Consider the following 20,278-nt stretch of genomic DNA (forward strand, 5'->3'; position numbering starts at 1 on the left):
ATTTTTAGCATATGCAGCTTTCAAAAATTTCAAAGTCTTTCAAATGGATGTTAAAAGCGCTTTTCTAAACGGTAAGGTAAATGAAGAGTTGTATGTTAATCAACCTCCATGTTTCAAAAATCCAGAACACGAAAATCATGTATACCGGCTGAACAAGGCCCTTTACGGTTTGAAACAGGCTCCAAGAGTCTGGCACGATACGTTAACACAATTCTTATTTGATCACAAGTTTACAATAGGCTCAGTGGATAAAACACTTTTCAAATTTGAGAAAAAGGAACACATATTACTTGTTCAAATATATGTTGATGATATTATTTTTGGATCAACCGATCCAAAACTATGTGATAAATTCTAAAAAATGATGACTGACAAATTTCAAATGAGTATGATGGGAGAACTGAGTTTCTTCCTAGGACTTCAAGTTAAGCAGATTGAAGCCGGAACATTCATAAGCCAACCAAAGTACAAAGCCGAACTACTGAAGAAATTTGGAGTGGATACATGCGCCGAGGCGGCTACACCAATGAGTCCTTCCGTAAAGTTAGACAAAGATGAGGATGGTCAAGCCGTTGACATCAAAGCATATCAGGGAATGATTGGATCCCTACTCTACTTAACAGCCAGCCGACCGGACATCCTGTTTGCGGTTGGAGTATGCGGGAGATTCCAAGCCAATCCAAAGCAATCACATTACACTGCGGCTAAAAGAATATTGAAATATCTGAAGGGAACTCAAGATACTCAGACGCGGATTACGCAGGATGCAAAATCGATAGAAAGAGTACAAGTGGAACTTGCCAATTCCTAGGTGACCGGCTCATTACATGGAGTAGCAAGAAACAGACTTCAGTTGCAACATCAACCGCAGAGGCAGAGTATATAGCAGCCGGAAGCTGCTATGCACAACTCCTCAGGATCCAACAGCAACTAAGGGACTTTGGTGTAAAAGCTGAAGAATCACCAATATTTTGTGACAACACCAGCGCGATAGCGATTACATACAATCTGGTGCTGCACTCAAGAACGAAGCACATTGATATAAGACACCATTTCATCCGGGAGCATATTCAGGAGAAACACATCCGGCTGGAATATGTCTCAACTGAGCAACAAGTAGCAGACATCTTCACCAAACCGCTACAGGAAGCTAAGTTCTCTCATTTCAGAAACATTCTAGGAATTACTGATGTTAAGCAACTTATACCATGATCATACATGCATACTACTTACATACATAATTATGAAAAACCGGGATATGTGTTCAGGGAGAAGCTCTCGCTTCTCAAACCATATTCAAATAGGCCATTAAAAATTCAAGAATGCTAATTGGGAGGAAGTCTCCGGTTATGCCTGATTACTTCATGATGTCGAACCACATGTATATTTACTACACGGTTGAAATGACCTGGTAGAAGTGGATATATTAATCCAAAGCTGAACAAATGTTGATACGATTCAACATTTCTTCACATCGGAATAAAATATCCAATTAAAACCGGTCATTGAAAACCGATTAGTACAAATATACTCTGGTTTAGATGGATTGAACTTTTCCGGTTAACTTGGGATAACTAACCGTGTTTTCATGCATACCTTGAGAAATGAAGCCTGTAATTAATAAAATAGTTTACCTCAATCGAGATGACGACATGTGTCCATCATCAAGAGAGGGAGACTAACATCTTGTCAATAGATTTTTATTATCATGAATATCCTAGTAATAATTAACTTTGCATTGGAAATAAACATTATACACTTCAACAAGTTAAAGCCTATTAAATAATTGATGACATCACTAAGCATGCTTAACCTATTGATCTAGCCGAACCCCTGGCTATATAAACAAACCTCTAATCATCACAAATCACATTCACTATTCACAAAAACTCTCTTGAGCTAAAACTATCTCAAGATCATGAACTCCGACCCACTTGCAAAGAAAATTCTCTTAGCTGACTTCAACTCCATTTATCAATACGAAGACCATGAAGTCAAAGAAATGTTCTTAGTCGTTGAAAGAAGCAGGCTAAAAGGATTTTTGGAGAACAGATTCATCCTCGACTACTTGGTAGTCGACGAGTTCTTCGAAACTGCAAAAGAGGTGCATCGAGACATAATCGTTGCACGAGTTTATGGTCAGTCATTTCTATTCAGCGAGACGGATTTCGCTGAATACTGCGGTTTACCCACTGAAGGGGTAACTGACCTTACATACTCTCCGGTGACCATTGAGGAAATGTGTCATCGGTTTTCCAACTCTGACATCCCGGTTAGACCCTGGGGTGCTAAAAGCCAACTCTCTCACAAGTACCAGCTTCTATGTGAGATTCTGGGAAAGACAGTTCTGGATAGAGAGAAGAGCTACTACTACACCCAGAGGCTCTTCGAGATGATGATTGCAGTTACGGTTGGGACACCGGTAAACTGGTCCTGGATCATCTTCAGTAACCTGAAGAAGATGATTCTTTCAAACAAAACCAGTTATGCTCCTCAGCTAAGCGGTTTCTGTGACAGTCTGGATATTCACTCTGGACCCTTCGTCACTCTCCATCCGAAGCACGTGCTAACGAAGGAGAGAATTCAGGAACTGATCGACCGGTGGGAAGAAGCTAAAGCCAAGAGGAATCAAGCTGTCGGTTCATCAAATGTTTAACCTTCTTCATTTCTTTTCTCATTTCCCAAACCGGTAATTTTGTTGTACTACCGTCTGATACTCCTCTTAATGAAAATCTCTTCCCTCCTTTTTGATCAAAATCAAAGAAATCCTAAAGAAAATAACCAACATTAAATGCACCGTATCAAACCAAATCAAATCAGTCTTGAAAAATGAAATATTCGTTTTCCAAGAAGCATGCTTGATCCGATTAGACCAGACATGCCTTTATCTTCTTGAAAACTGATAGGGCATTTATGACCAGACATAAACGGTCTGATTTTTCAAAATATCCTCATTTAATGCATCCAAACGCTCATGCTATAAAAATGAGGCCTCATCCTTCTCCATCAAAACACACTTCCGATACTCTTCTCTCTCTAAGTTTGTAAGCTCAAGAACTCTGTTCGATTCTCAATCTCACTCGCCTCCAAAATGAATGCCGAAATAAGAAACACAATGATAAGATAAAAGATAAAGACTCTTCCAAAATTTTTCTCAAACATTTTTCGAAAAATTCTCCCAAGATAGTTTCAAAAATCCGGCCAAACAAAACAACCGGCCTACGGTTACAAACTTACATGATTTTGATAATTTTAAATAAAATAATCAAAAAGGGAGAAATTGTTAGATAAAATAAGACCGGTTCAAATAAACCTAACTTAAATAAACTTTCCATGCAGGAACAAGGAACCGGACCGGATGAACAAGAGAACCGACTAAAGAAACCTAACCGGTCAAGCTACCAAACCGATCAAGAGTATTCGGAACGTGACCGCACAAAGAAAGGATCGGCCAAAGCTTAAAACCGGAATCATCAAACAGCCGATCATCCACAAGGAAGAGAAATAACCGGAAGAAGTCCGGCTACATTACTCATACCAAAAGTCACTCGGCTAAGTCAAGCGGCCGACCAGTACAAGAAGACAATTTGGGTATCTGTTGAGAATGATACCAAATGAACAGACTGAACACTTCCATATCCATGCAAGTCTGAGGAAAGACCGTAGGCTGCAGAAAACAGTACTACCGGATCTTTCTACTTCAGGATAAGCCAGAAAGGAAATCTTCCAAGTACAGACAACTGTCCAACAGACCGTGCCTACATTGAGTAAAAGACAAACCCAGCAGGTTTGTCTTACAAACCGGAAGAACAGACCGCCAGGTCTGAGACATAATGCCAGGTCTGAGCTTGACCATCAGGTCTGAGGAAACGACCGCAGGTCTGAAACACTGAATCACTGCACCTCTGCTCAGCCAATCAGATTCAAGGAAGTGAAATATGACCGTTGACATATTTCACCTATAAATGGGGGAGTTGAAGAAGAGTAAATGCAGCAACAAACAGCGGGACATTAAGAGACACTTAGTGAGACAAGTGAAGCGTTGAGAACATTTACTACAAGTGATAAAACTGTGTTATTCTAAGAAAGCCTAAGTGCTAAAATTCAAAGTGTGTATTACAATTTCGGTGTGAATTGTAAGAGTATTATCGAGCCGGAAATAAGTCTCGATCGGATTGTACTTGTATTCCTTAGTGAATATCCTTCTCGCGGTTTCGAGAGGAAGGGGTGACGTAGGAGTTTTATCTCCGAACATCCATAAAATCTTTCTTGTTATTTACTTTCTGCCGGCTTCATCATCTAACCGACTAACTTAACCATACCGCTCTAAACCAACTCTATACTAACCATACCGAATTTCCAGATCACCGAAACCGACCCACCATCCTTTAAATCTCCATCATCCAAAACCGGCCTTGTCCATTAAACAAGTGTGCTGTTTCAACCTGAAAGCAAATCTCTTCCGCGCTTGAACCTAGTCAAGGATTTGTGACAGGTTGTGTAGTATTGAAACCCCGGTGTTAATCTCTAACCAGATTAACCACCACCTTACGAGTAAGAACCGCTAACAGGTCCAACCCCCGGTCCTCTAGCGGCGACCTAGATCCTAACACACAATCATAGTTAACTTTCAAGAAATGAGAAATGTCCGGTTTCACGAAACCATATTCAAACCAATCGTAGAATCGGGACTTCAAGGTTTCTTTGAAGGATCGGACACCATCCTTGAAGAGGAGGTGTTTGAATTCTTCAACAACGGGCACATACTTGAAGATGGTAGCATAAGGACCATCATTAATGGGAGATTTCTTCGGATTACCGAAGAACATTTTGCCCATTTCTTTGACCTTCCAACTGAAGGTTTTTCGGACTTCCCAACGCCGTTCTTTCCGGATAAGAAAGACTACGGCTTTGTCTTCTCTTCCTCCACCGATCCGGTCGATGACCACGGAGAGAAGGATAAACTTGCTCCTCAATACCAAGTCTTTCATGACTTGGCTCAGCGGTCTATCTTGGGCCGAATGCCCAACCAAAACTATAACCGGGAGGCTTTCGACATCATGATAGCCATTGTCCGCAAGTCGTCCATCAACTGGGCCACCTACCTCTTCAACAACTTGAAGAAGCTCGTCACCGCTCCAAGGGGAAGGATCGGTTTCGCTCCCCAGATCACTCGATACTTAGAGGTGCATCGTCACAACCTCGGACCCGGTGTTCCCGTCGGACCGGCCAACACCTTGTCTCTATCCATGCTGGACAGATGGATATCAAGGATTGAGGAACGGACACCCGACAATACTGTGGACAACTGGGTTGACAGAATGATCGAGGGGGAGTGGCTCGATCTATTTTAAATTATCTGTATTTTCCGGTTTTCTGGTCATTTTGTTGTAAGACCGGAAAACCACTTCATCTCCTTATGTTTCGAATTTATCTATAAAAAGTTCACATCATTAAAGTCTCCAGTTCTTCACATTATATTTCTTTCCGGTTAGGATCTGAATAAATAAAAGACTCCACGTTAATCAAAGCTTCTGGTTAACAAAATTTCCGGTAAATCAAAATCTCAAACAAATCCGAAAAAGTTAAAAAAACATACCGCCCACGGTTTTACCGCGCAAGAAATTACCGCCCATAGTATTCTCCGCATTTACCGCCGAAAGTTACTGCAGTAACTTTTGGAGGGAAATTTGGCGCCCAAAATCATAACTAAGTGACGGTTCATCTTCTAATCGTTCAAAACCGCCTCCTATATAAGTTCAAAACAGTTCAGCACAAGCTTTCTCTCTCTAAAAATCTTAAAATCACTCTGATTTCCGATCATCGTTGTTCTTCATCTTCTTCATTCACAAAATCATCATGGATCTAGTTAAAGCACATTTCCCATATATGTTGCAGGTCGATTTCAGCGACATCGACGAACACGCTGCGGAAGAAAACAAGGCTGTGCTGCAATCACTAAGGAATTCGGGATTAGAAACATATCTGTCTGGTCCGTTCATCGTGCACCCGACGGAGGTTGTGGAGTTCCTGGCGACGGCGACTCTAATGAAGAGGACGGTCTCCGCCACCGTGAACAGCAAAACGGTTAACATCACGGAGGAAATCTTTTCTGAAGCGCTCGGTTTGCCGAATACCGGGCTGGACTTCAAAACAAACTTGACAGACGCAAAATCCAACGCGGTCCGGTTGGTCATATCATTTGACAACAAGGATCTGGTAACTCACTCAAGCCGGAAGAACAAACTCAAACTGGAGTTCAGATGGTTGCTGAACATAATCTCAAGATCACTTCAGGGTAAAGGAGGAAATTTCGATAATTTGACAAAGCTGAAGTTGAAGATGCTGATGGCGATTGTCCGTAGTGACAAGATCGATTGGGGAACCGTTCTGTTTGAACAGTTCTGCGAGATGGTGGTACAGAAGGATGGCCGGGTTCAGGCCTATGCCATGCAAATAGTGAAGATTCTTAAGTTCCTTCATGTGGAACTCGGTGAAGGTGAACCACTTACATCCGCCAATATTCTTAACTCTGAGCAAATGAGCAAGAAAGCTACTAAAGCGGCTAGGCCGAAGTCCTCGAGAATAAAGTCATCAAAAGGAACCAGCTCGTCCGCACCGGCTGGTGAAAGTTCGAAACAAAAAGATCCTAAGGGGAAGGCGGTTCAAGCCGAGGCTTCTCAGAAGATAAAGGGACGAAGGAAGAAGTCCGCGAAGAAAAGCTCCAACAAACCGGCAGATTCCGAGAAAACTCTCTCCTCGGATCATTCACCAAAGAGAACCGTAGACATCTTTCAACCCACTCCCATCAATACAGTTCATCCCATTCTAGTCGACTCTCCATCATTAAGGCAAACCGAACCCTCGGGGAGCCAAGAAACTAAGTCAACATCGGAGGAGGCAGAAGAGGTTAGTGTTCATTCTGAAAGCTCCAAGTCCCCGAACAAGAACCTCGATGAAATAATGGCCGACGTAGGTTTAAGGACCTCAGAGGTCATAGTGGATGTGGTCCAAAACATTGTTAATGAAACCGAAGACGACGTGACAAGTCTTCTCAAGACAACTGATCGGGTTGAGGAACCCGGTCAAAGTGAAATTCATCCGGTCGAAGAAACGGCCAACACTGAGAACATCATCCTTCCGGCTCAGGAGGGAAATATCGAAGAAAAAGATCCATCCGACTCGGCTGGGAACAAATCCGTTCCAACCGAAACAACGCTCCAATCGGCTCAAGACGGGCCAACCGGTTCAACAATTATACCTGAAGGTTCATCTCAGGCTAACAAGGGAAAATAAATCATGCATGAGGACTCTCTGGTGCAAAGAGACAATGAAGCTCAAACGGTCCCACAAACTGAAATCATACCGGAAGCCGAGGATCCTATCTCAGAAAGAAAAAGAGGAGGAAATGTTCCTAAAGCTCATTCAAGATATGAACAGGGAAGTTGAAGACCTGGCCACATCTTATCATCTATGGGTCAGGTTACGTTGCGAAACGAAAATATCAAACATGATCCCTAACTTCAGCGGAAATGAGTATTGGGAGAAACTCGTAGCTCTGGAAGAGGAGGTTCTCAAGGTAACCGGCACCGACGTTATTCAAGCCGCATACGCTAAAACCATGGTAATGGAAGAGTACGAAAGCTGTAAGCTGTAACTGATGCCATGAAGAAGGCTGAAAGAGCTAAACTAACTCCGATAGAATTAAGAATGCTTAAGCGGTTTATGAAAGTGCATAATGATCTCACTCAAAAGGTTGACCAGCTAGAGGCAGAATGGAAAGAGGAGTGCAAAACTGTTCTAACACACGCCGATCAATTTCGGAGCAAACCTATTTTTAACACTAAGGAGTCATCTAGACAACAGAAAACCGGAGCAGTGCCCCTCCACAAACTGATCAGGCTCCGGGACTTGAGCAAATGAAGGAAGTGGTTGCTGACACCATTATTTCCTGTCTCCATAAGTACAGCATTGTTACGGATGAGAAGATTGCAACCGTTGAAGCAAATTTGACCGAAACAGTCCGGACATCCATCCACTCCGAGATCACCGAAGCCGCTCAAACATCGATCAAGTCAATGATCGCTGAAACCGTTCAAACATTGATCAAGTCGATGATCGCCGAATCCGTGCAAACCGCAACCGCTCTTTTGCTCGATATGATGCAGGATATGGCAGCTCAGATTGAGGAGTTATCCAAATTACAAGCTAATAAGACTCAAGAGCAGATTCGTGCTGATGCCGAAACAGCAAGGAGACTTCAAGATGAAGATGAGCAAAGGGAACGGTTAAGAAAGGAAATTGAAGCCAAAGATCATGCGCTGGCTAAGCAATACGGGGATGAAGATAAGGCCGCTCAACCAGAATCCTCATAGGCTCAAGGCTCTCACTCAATGAAAACGAGGAACAAGAACAAACGTAAGACGGTTCAGACTCTATTGAAGCAGGTGGAACGAAGCGGATTAAAAGAGTTCCAACCGGTCGGACAATATGTACAACCTCTGGATGAAGAAGAAGAAGAAGACGCTGCACAACTCAATCAGCGAAAGAAGAAAGCAGTTGAAGCACCAACCACACTTCCAAGCTCCGGTCCGATCGTTGCACAATCATCTCGTCCACCCAGACCAGTAAGCGACGGTTTCGGGTTCAACAAACGAACTCCCGGAATATCTAGTGTATTTACCGGATGGCAAATTGACGCTGAAAGAAGAGAGAGGGAGTGGAAGGCAAGAGAGGAGGAAGAAAGGAAGCGAAAGGAGAAAGAAAACGAAAAGGGTGGATCATCTAATTCTTAGCTTATCTCTTTCTTATGAACAATTTACTTATGTTTGGTTTTTGTTTCAGAACTTAGTCATTTTTACCATACTTTAAAGTAACTATTTTACTAAATACCCCTTGAAAAATCAAACATGTTTTGAAATTTCTCTTAACCAGAAAAACATCAAATTGATTAACATATTTTTCAAACCGGCCACAGCCTACGAGTTTTGAATATTTATTCTAAATAATCAAAAAGGGAGAAATTGATAGAAAAATTAAGTAAGTTAATTTTAAAACTGGCCATACAATACAATTTTTGAATATTTATTCTAAATAATCAAAAAGAGAGAAATTGATAAAAAAAATTAAATAAGTTAATTTTTAAACCGGCCAGAAAACTAAACTATTAACTTCTATGTGCAGGAACAGATCGAATTGAATGAACCGGCTGGAACTTCATAAACCTGCTGAAGAACATCTCAAAGTATTCCAGTTCCAAATGATCAAGTCAAGATCAAGAGGAACTTGCCTCAAAATTCTCAGCAGACCGGCTAGCAAAGAAAAGGCTACACTCTAGCCGAATCAGTATATGACAGAGTCAATCAGAATCTAAGAGTTACAAAGATGACGTAGTGTGAAGAAATAGACGTGTCTTGAAGAAATATAAGAAGATAAGATCCGATCAGAAGCATGCGATAAAAACAATGATGATTTGCTGATCCGACTGAGACAGTCGGAAGGTGCATGCCTGACACGTGTTCAAATCTGCAAACTTGTTACGTCATCTTTACCTAAGGAGTATCTGCATGCTTGCCAAGTGTTAGGAAGGTGAAACGTGCAAGCAACCTCTCTGCACCGGCGTGACTCTGAATTAACCAATCCCACGGTGAGAGAAGAAAGTAACCGTTGGGATCATCTTCACAATAAAAGGAAGACGAAGCGACCTCATTAAATATGGTTCTGAAAAACATTAAGAGAGAGAAAGAAATACCACGCGCGATCCAAAACCGTTGTGTCATTTACCGAAAGCTATTTTTGTGTTGTGTTATTGTATTACATCAAGAGTGAGTTGGTGTAACCGGCGAGTAGCGAGTTAAGGCTCGATCGGTAGTGTAATTGTTGTAATCTTGAAAGTTAGTGGAGATCCTTCTCATAACCTGAGAAGAAGGGGTGACGTAGGAGGGTTTGCTCCGAACATCCATTAAAAATCCTGTCTCGTGTTGTTCATTTACTTTCTGCTCACTTAACCTAAACACAAACCAAAACAATCTTACTCCTTAATCAAAAACCGGTCCACTCATATTTCTAAAACCGACTCCTCATAAACATCATCCAAGTCGCATACGTTGCTTCAGACTGAAACAGACATTTCCTCCCTTGAACCCGGTTCAAGAGTTTGTGACAGTTTGCAAAGTGCTGATAACGGTTATAGTCTCTAACCGGACAATCACCAAAGTGTGTTGCGTGTTGTAAGCGGCCACCCTTCTAGAAACCGAAAATACCCCGGTCCTCCAAGGGCGTCCCCGATCCTAACAGTGCTGGAATGATCGCACCCGTCATATGATGAATAATTTATTCATTTCATACATCATCAATTAATTAAAATAATGATTTTTTCACGAAATTCGAAATGGACGAGTTTTAAACAGCCAAAGGCTGTTTACGACCTCAATTTCTTCAAATCGATCCGTTTTCACGCTATAATTATATTTTTTTTCCGTAAAAATATCAAAAATCATATAGAAATAACGTGTGTTTTTTATAAATTATACGTTTTCAAGCTTTTATTTTGTGTTTTTTCGTAAAAACGTCAAGTATCAATTAAAACATTCGAAATTAACGTGTTTTTTTTTAAACTGTACGTTTTCAAACTTTATTTTATGTTTTTTTCGTAAAAATGTCAAATATCAATTAAAACATTCGAAATTAACGTGTTTTTATATTAAATCGTACGTTTTCACGCTTTTATTTTGTGTTTTTTCGTAAAAACATTAAAAAGGGAGTCCAACATTAACGTTTATTCAATTTAATCCTTAATTTGGTTATTTTTAAAAAGATTAAAAAAAGGAGTGCGACACGAGGACTTCCCAGGGGGTCACCCATCCTAGTACTACTCTCGCCTAAGCACGCTTGACTGCGGAGTTCTGATGGGATCCGGTGCATTAGTGCTGGTATGATCGCACCCGTCATATGATGAACAATTTATTCATTTCATACATCATCAATTAATTAAAATAATGATTTTTTCACGAAATTCAAAATGGACGAGTTTTAAACTGCCGAAGGCCGTTTACGACCTCGGTTTCTTTAAATTGATCCGTTTTCACGCTATAATTTAATTTTTTTTCCGTAAAAATATCAAAAATCATATCGAAATAACGTGTGTTTTTTTTTAAATTGTACGTTTTCAAGCTTTTATTTTGTGTTTTTTCGTAAAAACGTCAAATATCAATTAAAACATTCGAAATTAACGTGTTTTTTTTTAAATTATATGTTTTCAAGCTTTTATTTTGTGTTTTTTTTCGTAAAAACGTCAAATATCAATTAAAACATTCGAAAGCAACGTGTTTTTATATTAAATCGTATATTTCAAGCTTTTAATTTTGTGTTTTTTCGTAAAAACATTAAAAATGGAGTGCGACATTAACGTTTATTAAATTTAATCCTTAATTTGGTTGTTTTTTAAAAAAATTTAAAAAAGGAGTGCGACACGAGGACTTCCCAGGGGTCACCCATCCTAGTACTACTCTCGCCCAAGCACGCTTGACTGCGGAGTTCTGATGGGATCCGGTGCATTAGTGCTGGTATGATCGCACCCGTCATATGATGAACAATTTATTCATTTCATACATCATCAATTAATTAAAATAATGATTTTTTCACGAAATTCGAAATGGACGAGTTTTAAACAGCCGAAGGTCGTTTACGACCTCGATTTCTTCAAATCGATCCGTTTTCACGCTATAATTATTTTTTTTTCCGTAAAAATATCAAAAATCATATCGAAATAACGTGTGTTTTTTTTAAATTGTACGTTTTCAAGCTTTTATTTTGTGTTTTTTCGTAAAAACGTCAAATATCAATTAAAACATTCGAAATTAACGTGTTTTTTTAAACTATATGTTTTCAAACTTTTATTTTGTGTTTTTTTTCGTAAAAACGTCAAATATCAATTAAAACATTCGAAATTAACGTGTTTTTATATTAAATCGTACGTTTTCACGCTTTTATTTTGTGTTTTTTTCGTAAAAACATTAAAAAGGGAGTGCGACATTAACGTTTAATAATTTAATCCTTAATTTGGTTGTTTTTTAAAAAAATTTAAAAAAGGAGTGCGACACGAGGACTTCCCAGGGGTCACCCATCCTAGTACTACTCTCGCCCAAACACGCTTGACTGCGTAGTTCTGATGGGATCCGGTGCGTTAGTGCTGGAATGATCGCACCCGTCATATGATGAACAATTTATTCATTTCATACATCATCAATTAATTAAAATAATGATTTTTTCACGAAATTCGAAATGGACGAGTTTTAAACAGCCGAAGGTCGTTTACGACCTCAATTTCTTCAAATCGATCCGTTTTCACGCTATAATTTAATTTTTTTTCCGTAAAAATATCAAAAATCATTTCGAAATAACGTGTGTTTTTTTTTAAATTATACGTTTTCAAGCTTTTATTTTGTGTTTTTTCGTAAAAACGTCAAATATCAATTAAAACATTCGAAATTAACGTGTTTTTTTTAAATTGTACATTTTCAAACTTTTATTTTGTGTTTTTTTTCGTAAAAACGTCAAATATCAATTAAAACATTCAAAATTAACGTATTTTATATTAAATCGTACGTTTTCACGCTTTTATTTTGTGTTTTTTTCGTAAAAACATTAAAAAGGGAGTGCGACATTAACGTTTATTAAATTTAATCCTTAATTTGGTTGTTTTTTAAAAAAAATAAAAAAGGAGTGCGACACGAGGACTTCCCAGGGGTCACCCATCCTAGTACTACTCTCGCCCAAGCACGCTTGACTACGGAGTTCTGATGGGATCCGGTGCATTAGTGCTGGTATGATCGCACCCGTCATATGATGAACAATTTATTCATTTCATACATCATCAATTAATTAAAATAATGATTTTTTCACGAAATTCGAAATGGACGAGTTTTATACAGCCGAATGTCGTTTACGACCTCAATTTCTTCAAATCGATCCGTTTTCACGCTATAAATATTTTTTTTCCCCGTAAAAATATCAAAAATCATTTCGAAATAACGTGTGTTTTTTTTAAATTATACGTTTTCAAGCTTTTATTTTGTGTTTTTTCGTAAAAACGTCAAATATCAATTAAAACATTCGAAATTAACGTGTTTTTTTTAAATTGTACATTTTCAAACTTTTATTTTGTGTTTTTTTTTCGTAAAAACGTCAAATATCAATTAAAACATTCAAAATTAACGTGTTTTTATATTAAATCGTACGTTTTCACGCTTTTATTTTGTGTTTTTTTCGTAAAAACATTAAAAAGGGAGTGCGACATTAACGTTTATTAAATTTAATCCTTAATTTGGTTGTTTTTAAAAAAAAATAAAAAAGAGTGCGACACGAGGACTTCCCAGGGGTCACCCATCCTAGTACTACTCTCGCCCAAGCACGCTTGACTGCGGAGTTCTGATGGGATCCGGTGCATTAGTGCTGGTATGATCGCACCCGTCATATGATGAACAATTTATTCATTTCATACATCATCAATTAATTAAAATAATGATTTTTTCACGAAATTCGAAATGGATGAGTTTTAAACCGCCGAAGGCCGTTTACGACCTCGGTTTCTTTAAATTGATCCGTTTTCACGCTATAATTTAATTTTTTTCCGTAAAAATATCAAAAATCATTTCGAAATAACGTGTGTTTTTTTTAAATTATACGTTTTCAAGCTTTTATTTTGTGTTTTTTCGTAAAAACGTCAAATATCAATTAAAACATTCGAAATTAACGTGTTTTTTTTAAATTGTATGTTTTCAAGCTTTTATTTTGTGTTTTTTTTCGTAAAAACGTCAAATATCAATTAAAACATTCGAAAGCAACGTGTTTTTATATTAAATCGTACGTTTTCACGCTTTTATTTTGTGTTTTTTCGTAAAAACATTAAAAATGGAGTGCGACATTAACGTTTATTAAATTTAATCCTTAATTTGGTTGTTTTTTAAAAAAAATTAAAAAAGGAGTGCGACACGAGGACTTCCCAGGGGTCACCCATCCTAGTACTACTCTCGCCCAAACACGCTTGACTGCGTAGTTCTGATGGGATCCGGTGCGTTAGTGCTGGAATGATCGCACCCGTCATATGATGAACAATTTATTCATTTCATACATCATCAATTAATTAAAATAATGATTTTTTCACGAAATTCGAAATGGACGAGTTTTAAACAGCCGAAGGTCGTTTACGACCTCAATTTCTTCAAATCGATCCGTTTTCACGCTATAAATATTTTTTTTTCCGTAAAAATATCAAAAATCATTTCGAAATAACGTGTGTTTTTTTTAAATTATACGTTTTCAAGCTTTTATTTTGTGTTTTTTCGTAAAAACGTCAAATATCAATTAAAACATTCGAAATTAACGTGTTTTTTTTTAAATTGTACATTTTCAAACTTTTATTTTGTGTTTTTTTTCGTAAAAACGTCAAATATCAATTAAAACATTCAAAATTAACGTGTTTTTATATTAAATCGTACGTTTTCACGCTTTTATTTTGTGTTTTTTTCGTAAAAACATTAAAAAGGGAGTGCGACATTAACGTTTATTAAATTTAATCCTTAATTTGGTTGTTTTTTAAAAAAAATAAAAAAGGAGTGCGACACGAGGACTTCCCAGGGGTCACCCATCCTAGTACTACTCTCGCCCAAGCACGCTTGACTGCGGAGTTCTGATGGGATCCGGTGCATTAGTGCTGGTATGATCGCACCCGTCATATGATGAACAATTTATTCATTTCATACATCATCAATTAATTAAAATAATGATTTTTTCACGAAATTCGAAATGGACGAGTTTTAAACAGCCGAATGTCGTTTACGACCTCAATTTCTTCAAATCGATCCGTTTTCACGCTATAATTATTTTTTTTTTCCGTAAAAATATCAAAAATCATTTCGAAATAACGTGTGTTTTTTTTAAATTATACGTTTTCAAGCTTTTATTTTGTGTTTTTTCGTAAAAACGTCAAATATCAATTAAAACATTCGAAATTAACGTGTTTTTTTTTAAATTGTACATTTTCAAACTTTTATTTTGTGTTTTTTTTCGTAAAAACGTCAAATATCAATTAAAACATTCAAAATTAACGTGTTTTTATATTAAATCGTACGTTTTCACGCTTTTATTTTGTGTTTTTTTCGTAAAAACATTAAAAAGGGAGTGCGACATTAACGTTTATTAAATTTAATCCTTAATTTGGTTGTTTTTTAAAAAAAATAAAAAAGGAGTGCGACACGAGGACTTCCCAGGGGTCACCCATCCTAGTACTACTCTCGCCCAAGCACGCTTGACTGCGGAGTTCTGATGGGATCCGGTGCATTAGTGCTGGTATGATCGCACCCGTCATATGATGAACAATTTATTCATTTCATACATCATCAATTAATTAAAATAATGATTTTTTCACGAAATTCGAAATGGATGAGTTTTAAACAGCCGAAGGCCGTTTACGACCTCGGTTTCTTTAAATTGATCCGTTTTCACGCTATAATTTAATTTTTTTCCGTAAAAATATCAAAAATCATATCGAAATAACGTGTGTTTTTTTTAAATTGTACGTTTTCAAGCTTTTATTTTGTGTTTTTTCGTAAAAACGTCAAATATCAATTAAAACATTCGAAATTAACGTGTTTTTTTTAAATTGTACATTTTCAAACTTTTATTTTGTGTTTTTTTTCGTAAAAACGTCAAATATCAATTAAAACATTCAAAATTAACGTGTTTTTATATTAAATCGTACGTTTTCACGCTTTTATTTTGTGTTTTTTTCGTAAAAACATTAAAAAGGGAGTGCGACATTAACGTTTATTAAATTTAATCCTTAATTTGGTTGTTTTTTAAAAAAAATAAAAAAGGAGTGCGACACGAGGACTTCCCAGGGGTCACCCATCCTAGTACTACTCTCGCCCAAGCACGCTTGACTGCGGAGTTCTGATGGGATCCGGTGCATTAGTGCTGGTATGATCGCACCCGTCATATGATGAACAATTTATTCATTTCATACATCATCAATTAATTAAAATAATGATTTTTTCACGAAATTCGAAATGGACGAGTTTTAAACAGCCGAAGGTCGTTTACGACCTCAATTTCTTCAAATCGATCCGTTTTCACGCTATAATTATTTTTTTTTCCGTAAAAATATCAAAAATCATTTCGAAATAACGTGTGTTTTTTTTAAATTATACGTTTTCAAGCTTTTATTTTGTGTTTTTTCGTAAAAACGTCAAATATCAATTAAAACATTCGAAATTAACGTGTTTTTTTTTTAAATTGTACATTTTCAAACTTTTATTTTGTGTTTTTTTTCGTAAAAACGTCAAATATCAATTAAAACATTCAAAATTAACGTGTTTTTATATTAAATCGTACGTTTTCACGCTTTTATTTTGTGTTTTTTTCGTAAAAACATTAAAAAGGGAGTGCGACATTAACGTTTATTAAATTTAATCCTTAATTTGGTTGTTTTTTAAAAATTTTAAAAAAGGAGTGCGACACGAGGACTTCCCAGGGGTCACCCATCCTAGTACTACTCTCGCCCAAGCACGCTTGACTGCGGAGTTCTGATGGGATCCGGTGCATTAGTGCTGGAATGATCGCACCCGTCATATGATGAACAATTTATTCATTTCATACATCATCAATTAATTAAAATAATGATTTTTTCACGAAATTCGAAATGGACGAGTTTTAAACAGCCGAAGGTCGTTTACGACCTCAATTTCTTCAAATCGATCCGTTTTCACGCTATAATTATTTTTTTTCCGTAAAAATATCAAAAATCATTTCGAAATAACGTGTGTTTTTTTTAAATTATACGTTTTCAAGCTTTTATTTTGTGTTTTTTCGTAAAAACGTCAAATATCAATTAAAACATTCGAAATTAACGTGTTTTTTTTTAAATTGTACATTTTCAAACTTTTATTTTGTGTTTTTTTTTCGTAAAAACGTCAAATATCAATTAAAACATTCAAAATTAACGTATTTTATATTAAATCGTACGTTTTCACGCTTTTATTTTGTGTTTTTTTCGTAAAAACATTAAAAAGGGAGTGCGACATTAACGTTTATTAAATTTAATCCTTAATTTGGTTGTTTTTTAAAAAAAATAAAAAAGGAGTGCGACACGAGGACTTCCCAGGGGTATCCCATCCTAGTACTACTCTCGCCCAAGCACGCTTGACTGCGGAGTTCTGATGGGATCCGGTGCATTAGTGCTGGTATGATCGCACCCGTCATATGATGAACAATTTATTCATTTCATACATCATCAATTAATTAAAATAATGATTTTTTCACGAAATTCGAAATGGACGAGTTTTAAACAGCCGAATGTCGTTTACGACCTCAATTTCTTCAAATCGATCCGTTTTCACGCTATAAATATTTTTTTTCCCGTAAAAATATCAAAAATCATTTCGAAATAACGTGTGTTTTTTTTAAATTATACGTTTTCAAGCTTTTATTTTGTGTTTTTTCGTAAAAACGTCAAATATCAATTAAAACATTCGAAATTAACGTTTTTTTTTTAAATTGTACATTTTCAAACTTTTATTTTGTGTTTTTTTTCGTAAAAACGTCAAATATCAATTAAAACATTCAAAATTAACGTGTTTTTATATTAAATCGTACGTTTTCACGCTTTTATTTTGTGTTTTTTTCGTAAAAACATTAAAAAGGGAGTGCGACATTAACGTTTATTAAATTTAATCCTTAATTTGGTTGTTTTTTAAAAAAAATTAAAAAAGAGTGCGACACGAGGACTTCCCAGGGGGTCACCTATCCTAGTACTACTCTCGCCCAAGCACGCTTGACTGCGGAGTTCTGATGGGATCCGGTGCATTAGTGCTGGTATGATCGCACCCGTCATATGATGAACAATTTATTCATTTCATACATCATCAATTAATTAAAATAATGATTTTTTCACGAAATTCGAAATGGATGAGTTTTAAACCGCCGAAGGCCGTTTACGACCTCGGTTTCTTTAAATTGATCCGTTTTCACGCTATAATTTAATTTTTTTTCCGTAAAAATATCAAAAATCATATCGAAATAACGTGTGTTTTTTTTAAATTGTACGTTTTCAAGCTTTTATTTTGTGTTTTTTCGTAAAAACGTCAAATATCAATTAAAACATTCGAAATTAACGTGTTTTTTTTAAATTGTACATTTTCAAACTTTTATTTTGTGTTTTTTTTCGTAAAAACGTCAAATATCAATTAAAACATTCGAAATTAACGTATTTTATATTAAATCGTACGTTTTCACGCTTTTATTTTGTGTTTTTTTCGTAAAAACATTAAAAAGGGAGTGCGACATTAACGTTTATTAAATTTAATCCTTAATTTGGTTGTTTTTTAAAAAAAATTAAAAAAGGAGTGCGACACGAGGACTTCCCAGGGGTCACCCATCCTAGTACTACTCTCGCCCAAGCACGCTTGACTGCGGAGTTCTGATGGGATCCGGTGCATTAGTGCTGGTATGATCGCACCCGTCATATGATGAACAATTTATTCATTTCATACATCATCAATTAATTAAAATAATGATTTTTTCACGAAATTCGAAATGGACGAGTTTTAAACAGCCGAAGGTCGTTTACGACCTCAATTTCTTCAAATCGATCCGTTTTCACGCTACAATTTTATTTTTTTTTCCGTAAAAATATCAAAAATCATTTCGAAATAACGTGTGTTTTTTTTTAAATTATACGTTTTCAAGCTTTTATTTTGTGTTTTTTCGTAAAAACGTCAAATATCAATTAAAACATTCGAAATTAACGTGTTTTTTTTTAAATTGTACATTTTCAAACTTTTATTTTGTGTTTTTTTTCGTAAAAACGTCAAATATCAATTAAAACATTCAAAATTAACGTGTTTTTATATTAAATCGTACGTTTTCACGCTTTTATTTTGTGTTTTTTTCGTAAAAACATTAAAAAGGGAGTGCGACATTAACGTTTATTAAATTTAATCCTTAATTTGGTTGTTTTTTAAAAAAAATAAAAAAGAGTGCGACACGAGGACTTCCCAGGGGGTCACCCATCCTAGTACTACTCTCGCCCAAGCACGCTTGACTGCGGAGTTCTGATGGGATCCGGTGCATTAGTGCTGGTATGATCGCACCCGTCATATGATGAACAATTTATTCATTTCATACATCATCAATTAATTAAAATAATGATTTTTTCACGAAATTCGAAATGGATGAGTTTTAAACCGCCGAAGGCCGTTTACGACCTCGGTTTCTTTAAATTGATCCGTTTTCACGCTATAATTTAATTTTTTTTCCGTAAAAATATCAAAAATCATATCGAAATAACGTGTGTTTTTTTTAAATTGTACGTTTTCAAGCTTTTATTTTGTGTTTTTTCGTAAAAACGTCAAATATCAATTAAAACATTCGAAATTAACGTGTTTTTTTTAAATTGTACATTTTCAAACTTTTATTTTGTGTTTTTTTTCGTAAAAACGTCAAATATCAATTAAAACATTCGAAATTAACGTGTTTTTATATTAAATCGTACGTTTTCACGCTTTTATTTTGTGTTTTTTTCGTAAAAACATTAAAAAGGGAGTGCGACATTAACGTTTATTAAATTTAATCCTTAATTTGGTTGTTTTTTAAAAAAAATAAAAAAGGAGTGCGACACGAGGACTTCCCAGGGGTCACCCATCCTAGTACTACTCTCGCCCAAGCACGCTTGACTGCGGAGTTCTGATGGGATCCGGTGCGTTAGTGCTGGTATGATCGCACCCGTCATATGATGAACAATTTATTCATTTCATACATCATCAATTAATTAAAATAATGATTTTTTCACGAAATTCGAAATGGACGAGTTTTAAACAGCCGAAGGTCGTTTACGACCTCAATTTCTTCAAATCGATCCGTTTTCACGCTATAATTATTTTTTTTCCGTAAAAATATCAAAAATCATTTCGAAATAACGTGTGTTTTTTTTAAATTATACGTTTTCAAGCTTTTATTTTGTGTTTTTTTCGTAAAAACGTCAAATATCAATTAAAACATTCGAAATTAACGTGTTTTTTTTAAATTGTACATTTTCAAACTTTTATTTTGTGTTTTTTTTCGTAAAAACGTCAAATATCAATTAAAACATTCAAAATTAACGTGTTTTTATATTAAATCGTACGTTTTCACGCTTTTATTTTGTGTTTTTTTCGTAAAAACATTAAAAAGGGAGTGCGACATTAACGTTTATTAAATTTAATCCTTAATTTGGTTGTTTTTT

General features: G+C 36.0%; 15 non-coding genes across 15 annotated transcripts; all 15 read right to left on the reverse strand.

Annotated features, from left to right (window-relative positions):
- Nucleotides 1-10,826: 10,826 nt before the first annotated feature.
- LOC124918156 lies at nucleotides 10,827-10,945 on the reverse strand. Its single transcript, XR_007097339.1, has one exon. It is a non-coding gene; the product is annotated as a 5S ribosomal RNA (ribosomal RNA).
- Nucleotides 10,946-11,460: 515 nt separating this feature from the next.
- On the reverse strand, nucleotides 11,461-11,578 carry LOC124918158. The gene has a single exon (XR_007097341.1). It is a non-coding gene; the product is annotated as a 5S ribosomal RNA (ribosomal RNA).
- Nucleotides 11,579-12,089: 511 nt separating this feature from the next.
- On the reverse strand, nucleotides 12,090-12,207 carry LOC124918153. The gene has a single exon (XR_007097337.1). It is a non-coding gene; the product is annotated as a 5S ribosomal RNA (ribosomal RNA).
- A 513-nt stretch (nucleotides 12,208-12,720) lies between these two features.
- On the reverse strand, nucleotides 12,721-12,838 carry LOC124918148. Its single transcript, XR_007097332.1, has one exon. It is a non-coding gene; the product is annotated as a 5S ribosomal RNA (ribosomal RNA).
- Nucleotides 12,839-13,351: 513 nt separating this feature from the next.
- LOC124918150 lies at nucleotides 13,352-13,469 on the reverse strand. The gene has a single exon (XR_007097334.1). It is a non-coding gene; the product is annotated as a 5S ribosomal RNA (ribosomal RNA).
- A 512-nt stretch (nucleotides 13,470-13,981) lies between these two features.
- LOC124918155 lies at nucleotides 13,982-14,099 on the reverse strand. Its single transcript, XR_007097338.1, has one exon. It is a non-coding gene; the product is annotated as a 5S ribosomal RNA (ribosomal RNA).
- Nucleotides 14,100-14,612: 513 nt separating this feature from the next.
- LOC124918159 lies at nucleotides 14,613-14,730 on the reverse strand. The gene has a single exon (XR_007097342.1). It is a non-coding gene; the product is annotated as a 5S ribosomal RNA (ribosomal RNA).
- Nucleotides 14,731-15,244: 514 nt separating this feature from the next.
- On the reverse strand, nucleotides 15,245-15,362 carry LOC124918145. Its single transcript, XR_007097329.1, has one exon. It is a non-coding gene; the product is annotated as a 5S ribosomal RNA (ribosomal RNA).
- A 512-nt stretch (nucleotides 15,363-15,874) lies between these two features.
- Nucleotides 15,875-15,992, reverse strand: LOC124918146. Its single transcript, XR_007097330.1, has one exon. It is a non-coding gene; the product is annotated as a 5S ribosomal RNA (ribosomal RNA).
- Nucleotides 15,993-16,506: 514 nt separating this feature from the next.
- Nucleotides 16,507-16,624, reverse strand: LOC124918151. The gene has a single exon (XR_007097335.1). It is a non-coding gene; the product is annotated as a 5S ribosomal RNA (ribosomal RNA).
- A 512-nt stretch (nucleotides 16,625-17,136) lies between these two features.
- Nucleotides 17,137-17,254, reverse strand: LOC124918152. Its single transcript, XR_007097336.1, has one exon. It is a non-coding gene; the product is annotated as a 5S ribosomal RNA (ribosomal RNA).
- Nucleotides 17,255-17,766: 512 nt separating this feature from the next.
- LOC124918157 lies at nucleotides 17,767-17,885 on the reverse strand. The gene has a single exon (XR_007097340.1). It is a non-coding gene; the product is annotated as a 5S ribosomal RNA (ribosomal RNA).
- Nucleotides 17,886-18,398: 513 nt separating this feature from the next.
- LOC124918147 lies at nucleotides 18,399-18,516 on the reverse strand. The gene has a single exon (XR_007097331.1). It is a non-coding gene; the product is annotated as a 5S ribosomal RNA (ribosomal RNA).
- A 515-nt stretch (nucleotides 18,517-19,031) lies between these two features.
- Nucleotides 19,032-19,150, reverse strand: LOC124918144. The gene has a single exon (XR_007097328.1). It is a non-coding gene; the product is annotated as a 5S ribosomal RNA (ribosomal RNA).
- A 513-nt stretch (nucleotides 19,151-19,663) lies between these two features.
- Nucleotides 19,664-19,781, reverse strand: LOC124918149. Its single transcript, XR_007097333.1, has one exon. It is a non-coding gene; the product is annotated as a 5S ribosomal RNA (ribosomal RNA).
- Between the last annotated feature and the right edge of the window lie 497 nt (nucleotides 19,782-20,278).

The sequence above is a fragment of the Impatiens glandulifera genome, unplaced genomic scaffold (genome assembly GCF_907164915.1).
Source record: "Impatiens glandulifera unplaced genomic scaffold, dImpGla2.1, whole genome shotgun sequence".
In the NCBI taxonomy this organism is placed as follows: domain Eukaryota; kingdom Viridiplantae; phylum Streptophyta; class Magnoliopsida; order Ericales; family Balsaminaceae; genus Impatiens; species Impatiens glandulifera.